General features: G+C 39.3%; 1 long non-coding RNA gene across 1 annotated transcript in view; it reads right to left on the bottom strand.

Annotated features, from left to right (window-relative positions):
* Window positions 1-6,057: 6,057 nt before the first annotated feature.
* LOC103471325 (uncharacterized) overlaps window positions 6,058-8,116 on the bottom strand; it is a 2,551-nt gene continuing 492 nt past the window's right edge. Inside the window, exons 2-3 of the long non-coding RNA XR_534624.2 lie at window positions 7,502-7,923; window positions 6,058-7,070 (exon numbers count right to left, since the gene is read on the bottom strand). This is a non-coding gene — a long non-coding RNA (uncharacterized LOC103471325). The remainder of the gene's footprint in view (window positions 7,071-7,501; window positions 7,924-8,116) is intronic.

The raw sequence follows: 8,116 nt of genomic DNA, 5'->3' as shown, positions 1-8,116 counted from the left end.
CACACGCACACACACATGGTTTTGGCTGACGTAATGGACGGTCTGTGCACTTTCATGTGATGAGGCATTTACTTGGTGATATTGTTTAATTTTCCCCAAAGGTCAGATCACCCTGAGAACATGCTCGCACGCTCACATACCCACAAACAAGATCTTTTGACCGCTGACTTCTGTTCTCAGTAGACACTGGCTTGGTTCCATCCATCACATCTCTGTTTCCCATTCCCTTCCCATTTTTCCTTCCTCATGTTTGTCTTGCCTACCTCCAATCTCAGATCATCTTGCTGACAATCAGGGGACAATGATTGACCTTGCAGGATCCAGAGTGGAAGCAGTATCGCTGCTGGTTCACGTCAGTGAATAACCAAACACTTTCAACATGTTTTTTTGTCAGGTTTTCAGGTATGACCCGGTTCAACTCCCTGTGGCTGGTCTCAACACTGCCCTCTTCAGGTCATTTGAGTTATTGAACAAATTCACTCAGCATTTTATTAGATACACTTTGCTGTTATTATTAGAGTCCCTTTTTTTCCATTTAGGACTGTCTCGGTTCTTCCAATGAAGTGCAGCAGGAACTATCCCTAAGAAATTCAGGTCTGAAATGACATAAATCTTCCACTCCAACACATCCCTAAAGGGATTTGGATTTAATTCTGGTGACTGTGGAGGCCACTGCAGTACAGTGAACTCATTGTCATATTCAAAGAGCAAGTTTGTGACTATATAATGGATAGTGTCTATTTGTGACACTATCCAAATAGAAATAACCATCCTAAAATCAGTGTTTTACAGAGGTTGGTTGAACTCAGGTTGGTTACAGTGACTAAATGAGGCTCTGTTGGGACTAAAGGAATCAATCAATTAATCGATCGATCGATCAAGTTCATTTATATAGCACATTTCAGCAACAAGACAGTTCAAAGTGATTTACATCATAAAAACACAAAAATACACAGTGGTAGCAACACCAGACATTCAACTATTGAGAAAACCAGCAACAAACATTTTGATATGTGGCATCATCAAAATCATTGATACACATCAAATAAGTTGATGAGCAGTTTGAAATTCAGCAAATTCTTTTTACCACTTCTAGATGAATAAATAGATTGAGTTGCTGGCTTGTAATTAGTTGATTTTCTATTTGTGATAATAAGCAACTAAACCAATATACCTAATAAAGTAACCAGTGAGAGGATGTGAACCCCTCCCCCGCCTCCACCACCCCAGAAAATAGGCATAAATAGAAAAGAGATGAATGTTTTTCTGTCTTAAGGGAAAAACTGTAAGGGCAAATTGACAGATGGCATACCATCCATAATTATGAATCTCTATGCAATGATACTGAGCACATTTAAAAAAAAAAATCTTAATTCATTAACGATCGTTTTCAAGTTAAAAGCACTTCAGTTGGGTGGTGACATCTTAGCGCGGACACGCACATCGTGATTGATTGGAGGCAGTCCTGATTCACTGGGAGTTTTTCAGCGGCGGTGACAGAGGCATGGAGGAGATCAAAGTCATCCTGATAGATTGCTATCGCCACTCCCACCTGTTCCCTCTGGAATTTCCTCTCTTCCCAGCATGCATGCATGCGCGTGCACTACTGTTATGTCTACCATACTGTTTGTGTTTCTGCATGTGTGCCTGGGTTTGCATCTGCTACCATGTGGCTGTAGACCTAAATGCCAATGTGTCTGTATGTGTGTGTGTGTGTGTATAGTCTGAACACGTTTGCTACTTGCGGGAATTTTATAATCTGGAAGTGGAATATGTGCTCATGTCTGTTTCTGTCTAGCTCTGCTCCATCTCGCTCCTTTCTTTCTTTGTCTTTTTTTTTCCATCTCTCATTCTTTGACAGCTCTAATAGGTTTTGGTATACCACTGGTTGATACATGCCAGCCTTTCCCACTGCTTCTGTGTTCTCCGATTTGTGTCTCTTCTCTCTCTTTGTTAGAAAAGCAACGTCTCAACCAGCAGGCAGGTTCTCAGGAACGTGAGGAGACGGACACTGAGACAAGTGGGACACGGTCTATAGTCTCCCTAAGCATCTCAGGTTGCTGACATTTTTCCATTTTTGTGAATATAAGGTAATAATGATAATATTAGTGGGTGTGACAGAGCGAGGGCCCATTCACTGCCTCTGCCAGCTTCCTATAAATATCCCCCTTCTTCTGGGGAATCCGAGACGCAGCAGAGACCTTCAGTTTACACAGCTGAGGAGCATGTGGACGAAAACCTTCTTTCTGCCTCTTATTTTCCTCCCTCTTCTTCCCCCTATCCCAAACTTATTCTTTTTCCAATCACCTCACTGCTCGCTGTGCTAGTATCGTCAACATTTATCTGCTGCCTTTCTTTGTCGTCCCTGTCTTATCTCCTCTCACCTGTCTTCCTCCCTCATGATTTCTCGCTCATATCTCTTTGTCTTGCATGACCTCGAAAACTCACCTCTTACTCCCTCATCTCTTCTTTTTTTTTTTTTTTTTTGAGTGTATCTCCTCTGATAGATTTTGTAGTGACACACTGGACAAAGTTCAGCAGGTTATTATGGAAACTGTGGAGTGATGAGGTGAAGCTAATTGCAGGTGGAAGTCACCCTGCTTTTCATCACGTCTCTGTGTTTTGTTGTGTCCACTCATTTCCCCTTGGCTTCTGTTCACCCCATCCCTCAGCCTGTGTCTCTCTATCCATCGCTTTGTTTTTACACACTGAAAAACTCTCATGGATGCACACAAGCTTAGCAAGAATGTTAAGATCACATTATACAAACCTAAAAAGCTGAAGTGCCTTGTAAAGTTTGAGGTTTTCTGTATTTTTTCACGTGTCAACCAGAAACTTTGGTGAAATCAGTTTTTCATCTGATAAAACTACGCAATATAGTGCATAATGTTGAATTTGGGGGTGATAAAGATGAATTACTTTCCAAACAAAAAAGCCAGTTATCCTCTAAAACCCCCTACTTAGCACATATATACCTGTATGTGTTTTAATATTAATATAGAAGGAGCTGCTTTGCCAAGGCCTCAAATCTTCGTGATATTAGTGGACAAATAGCATTATGACCCACCAGGCAGGTCAGGGATGACGTTGTGGAAAAGTTCAACGCAGAGTTAGGTTAGAAAACAATACCCCAAGATTTTAACATCTTGCGCAGTGTGAAGGAAAGAGGAGACCAGCTGCACAGGCAGGCTGCGAAATGAGATGCAGGTGATCGGTTTGTGTGATCGGCAACAAGGGACCGTGATCGGCGATCACCGATCATACACTTTTTCACGGAAATCGGCCGATTATGATCGGTGGCCGATCGATCGGCACACCTCTAGATAAGAGTTTTGGGTTTTCTTGAGCTGTATGCCAAAATCATCAGTATTAAAACAATAAAAGACCAGAAATATTTCAGTTGGTGTGCAATGAATCTAAAATATATGACAGTTTAATTTTTATCATTACATTATGGAAAATAATGAACTTTATTACAATATGCTAATTTTTTGAGAAGGACCTGTACAAGTCTTACTGCGTGAGAGAAGACAAGTTTGAAATCAATATTTTGTTATGGGTTTTGTTTGACTTTGGCACCCCCTTGCGGATTTTCTCTGTCAGCATGAACATTTCTGAAACAATCCCCACACTGAACTGCAATCACTCCACCTTTTTCACTTTTGAACTACCTTGTTGCTGAATGTGCTGTACAAATAAACATGACTTGACATAATATTTAGGCTTACACAATAATGCATATTATTATACATGCATTCATGGTATAATTAATTGACATAAAAAAAACAAAAATATGAAAATATAATTATTAAACTAAATGTTGCTACATACAGATATACAAAATGTCAACAAAAACAATAAAAAATAGGATGACTACAACACCCTTGGAAAGATATTGTATTGAAATTTCGTTTCTGTGGACCTGTAGTGTCCAGGAATGATTGGGATGAAAGCTGAATTTTGCACTTATAATTTGGTTATCCATCCTTTGGACATTACACAGCATAATCACTATTTTATAAGGATGTGCCGATTAATCGGCCAGCAGATACATCGGCCAGCAAATAAATTGCTGATTTCCTTAATTCTGGGAGATCGCTGATCATCTAATAATTACAGGTGAAGCCGATCTTATCAACATATCTGACCTCGGCAAAGATCTAAAAATCAGCCACTGTCCTCTTCTGTTCTGGTGTGAGAGAGGTTTGACTATGATGATGTCTATGAAACGAAAAAGCTGATTCCTTTAATTCATAAGACCACTTCCAATATGGCAGACTATTGGATCTATTGCAGCAACAGTCCAGGTTTTGTCAGGCTGTTTCTCTAAACTGCTCAAGTATCAATAGTGAACGTATCTATTTTTTTTTTTACATAACCAACCTTTATGTTATTACTGGTGCCCGCAATAGAAGAAGGGTCCATATTAGCTGTGGGGTGGAGGCGTGATCTGGCGGCTCTTCTGCTAAGATGACGCCATAAGACTGTGTGGTACAACATGATAATTAGCTTTAACTTGTCGTGACAAATATTTACAAGCCACCGTCTTCTTAATTCAGGATCACTTAAAAATCCATGAAAACTTAGAAGCCCATTATATTTGGAAGACAACAATGTTCGTGGTATTGCTTTATTTGCTTCTGAAACTCAAAGCGGAAGAAAGAAAGGCGCATTTCTGATGTGACGTCAGCGCCACCAAAGAGCCCATAAAGCATGCTTTTTTTAAATTTTTTTTACAAATTTTAATTGTGAACCTATATAGCTTGATGCCTTGGTTGCATCTGAATTCCCCACGTTGAGACAATAAAAGCTATTTCAATTCTGTTCTACTGCTGTTGTGTGATTTTTATATTATATTTTATATTTTTGGCATTGCTGATTTATTCTTTTCTCAGTGATCACAATTGTTAATATTTGTGCATTTGATACATAGAAAATGAGTTAGGTTTAAACGTTTGTGTTTCTTTTGGATATAAAATCTATTTTTGTTGTTTTGTGGGATGGGATTGCCACTCACAATATGGCGGAGACGCTTACGTAACCTACAACGTGTTTAAGGGGGAAAAAATAATCACTTACGGCACTTAGTCTTTTTATTCTTCTGTGTTTGATCAAGGAAGTGAAAGTAAATACGTGTCCAAAAAGAAAACCAATTAGCATTCTCATTGGTATTGTGCTTTATCATCATGTTGTGCAGGAACTGCTTCCAGCGTCGGCGTAGCTCAGTGGTTACATCAAAACTGAATGGGTTCAAGTTTCTAGCCAGTGGCCTAACAGCCGCGGGTTCGACCACGGGCGCTGTCCGATGTTATTATTATTCATCTTAAGTAAAACGATTCGATAAAATATAATAATGCCGTTGTAAAGGCAGCGTTCCCCAAAACTATCTGGCATCTCGAAAAAATGTGCTGAAATATTGTTAGTACTAAAGGGAGCAGTTGTGCATTTGATACATAAAAAATGAGTTTGGTTTAAAAGTGTGCGTTTCTTTTGGATAAAAATCTATTTTCCAAAGCCTTGTTGTTTTGTGGGATGGGATTGCCACTCACAATATGGCGGAGACGCTTACGTAACCTACTACGTGTTTAACTGGAAAAAATAAATCACATACGGCACTTATTCTTCTGCGTTTCATCAACTAAGTGAAAGGAAATAAGTGTCCAAAAACAAAACCAATTAGACACATCAGCATTATCATTGGTATTGTGCTTTATTATCATGTTGTGCAGGAAATTCTTCTGGCGTCGGCGTAGCTCAGTGGTTACATCAAACCTGAATGCAATCAAGTTTCTAGCCGAGTGGCCTAACAGCCGCGGGTTCGACCACGGGCGCTGTCCGATGTTTTTTTTAAAATGTATTTTTAATATTATTTATCTTAAGAGAAACGATTCGACAAAACATAATAATGCCGTTTAAAGACAGCATTGGTCAAAACTATCTGGTATCTTTCGCCGAAAAACTAAAAGAAAAAAAAAATAAATGCTGAAAAAATGTGTTGAAATAAACAATAAGAAAAACAACTGTTGAATTTTTAAACTTTGTATGTTGAGAAAATTATTAAAATAGTTACCCACGACAATGAAACTGACAAAAATATAAATGAAACGTATGAAGGAAAATGTAAAAGTACAGTCTATAAACTCTTTGAGTTTTATGTATTAGTGGGCTTCCCTGTAAATGACAAGGAAAAGTACAAACTTCTCAAATTACAAATGAACCATTTAGAAGACATTACTTTCTTTCTAGAATTACGATCCCCAAGTCTTTTTAACACACTAGATTCCTAAATTCCCGTTACTCTGCGTAATGTCCAGCAGGTGGCGCCATAAGTAGATGTAATGCTAAAGGCCTTAAAGTCATCAGATTCAATTTATCTCAATACCATTTTAAATGTGATCAATAAACATACTCACGCATTAATTTTGATTTCATTCAGCTGAGTCAACTAATTTACCTGGCAGGTAATTAATTAATATTTTAAGACTGAGCAAACGAGTTGAACACATTCTTCATCAGATTTAGTTCAGGAACAATCTCAACATCCTCCTTTCCTGACCCCAGACAAACAGACATCCACCATCCTTTTACCCGCAGCTGTCTTGTCAAATTTCAGATGTTTTGTCTTCCACCTGAGTCATGAACTTTTCTGATTCCACAAGTTTTTCTTCAACCAAATCGGGAGATGCTGCTGCTCCCTTTTCCTCCTCCTCCCACTTTAGAAGTTAAGTGTCGGGGGAATTTTCTGCTATGAAATCCTGCTTTCAGACTGAAAATGTGTGCTCTAGAATTATGGTAGAAAAATTCCCCCATAGTCAAGTGAAGAGGCAACTGGAGAGACTCATCCGGAACAAGGCTGCAGGTCCAGATGGTGTCAGTTCCAGAATCCTGAAAAGCAGATCTGTGGGATTCTGCAGCACCTCTTCAACTTTAGCTTGACTGAAGAGTAGGTTCGGTTGTGGAAGATATCCTGCCTGGTTCTGGTAACAAGAAAACTCACCAATCAGTCATTAACGACTTATAGACCGGTTGCCCACATCATGAAGGTCCTGGAGAGACTCCTGTTGGCCCACCTGAGTAAGCAAGCAAGCACACATCAGGACCCCATGGCGGTGTGGAGTTGGAGCTGAAGAAGTCATACACCTGCTTCAACAAACCCACTGGACGGGATTGTACTGATGAATGTCCATTAGATGGCGCCATAGGATCGCGGATTGATAAATCATTCGGGGTATCATTGTTAAATACATTTTTAATCTAAGAAAAAATGGATGGATGGATGGATGGATGGATGGATGGATGGATGGATGGATGGATGGATGGATGGATGGATGGAGATGTTACTTAGGACAGAGGAAATTTGTTAAATGTGACAGTCACATTAAATAGAAATTTTGGTCGGATGAAGTTAAAATGAAGCATTTTTGTTTTCAGCAGCCACTCCTGGTAAGTCTGGTGTAAAACAAATGGGTATTTGTAAAAAAAAAAAAAAAAAAAAACTTACGCTCTTTGCTAAGTAGAGGGTCTGGTATGCTGTGGACATGTACCCCTTCAAAAGCAGCAATAACCCTACTGGAGTGCCTTGCATCAAGGACTCGTTGAAATAACGTCACTCTTTATATGAAAAATCTGGTATATTCTAAACTGATGAATTGGTTGTTGAACTACACAGTGGCGCAGTAGGTAGCACTGCTGCGTTGCAGCTAGGAAGTCAAGAGGTTTGTTTGCACAGAGTTTACATGTTGTCCAGTGCATGAGTGGGTTCTCTCACGGTTAGGTTAATCGATCTCTCTCTATTCTCCCTGGGTGCGAATGTGAACATGAATGGGTTGTTCGTTCTGTTTGTTCCCATGATGCCCTGCGATGGACTGGTGACCTGTCTTGCTTCTCCCCGAGCGGTGATAGGCACCGGCACCTTTCGTGACCCTACAACAAGGAAAAGCGTGTTATGTCATGGATGGATGGACAATGAATAATGATCTAAACCATACTGAGTGCATACATACATACATACATACATACATACATACATACATACATACATACATACATACATACATACATACATACATACATACATACATACATACATACAATAATAATAATAATAATAATAATA

The sequence above is a fragment of the Poecilia reticulata genome, linkage group LG10 (assembly GCF_000633615.1).
Source record: "Poecilia reticulata strain Guanapo linkage group LG10, Guppy_female_1.0+MT, whole genome shotgun sequence".
Lineage (NCBI taxonomy): Eukaryota > Metazoa > Chordata > Actinopteri > Cyprinodontiformes > Poeciliidae > Poecilia > Poecilia reticulata.
Note: the sequence above shows the minus strand (reverse complement) of the source record. Positions and strands in the feature narration are given on the sequence as shown.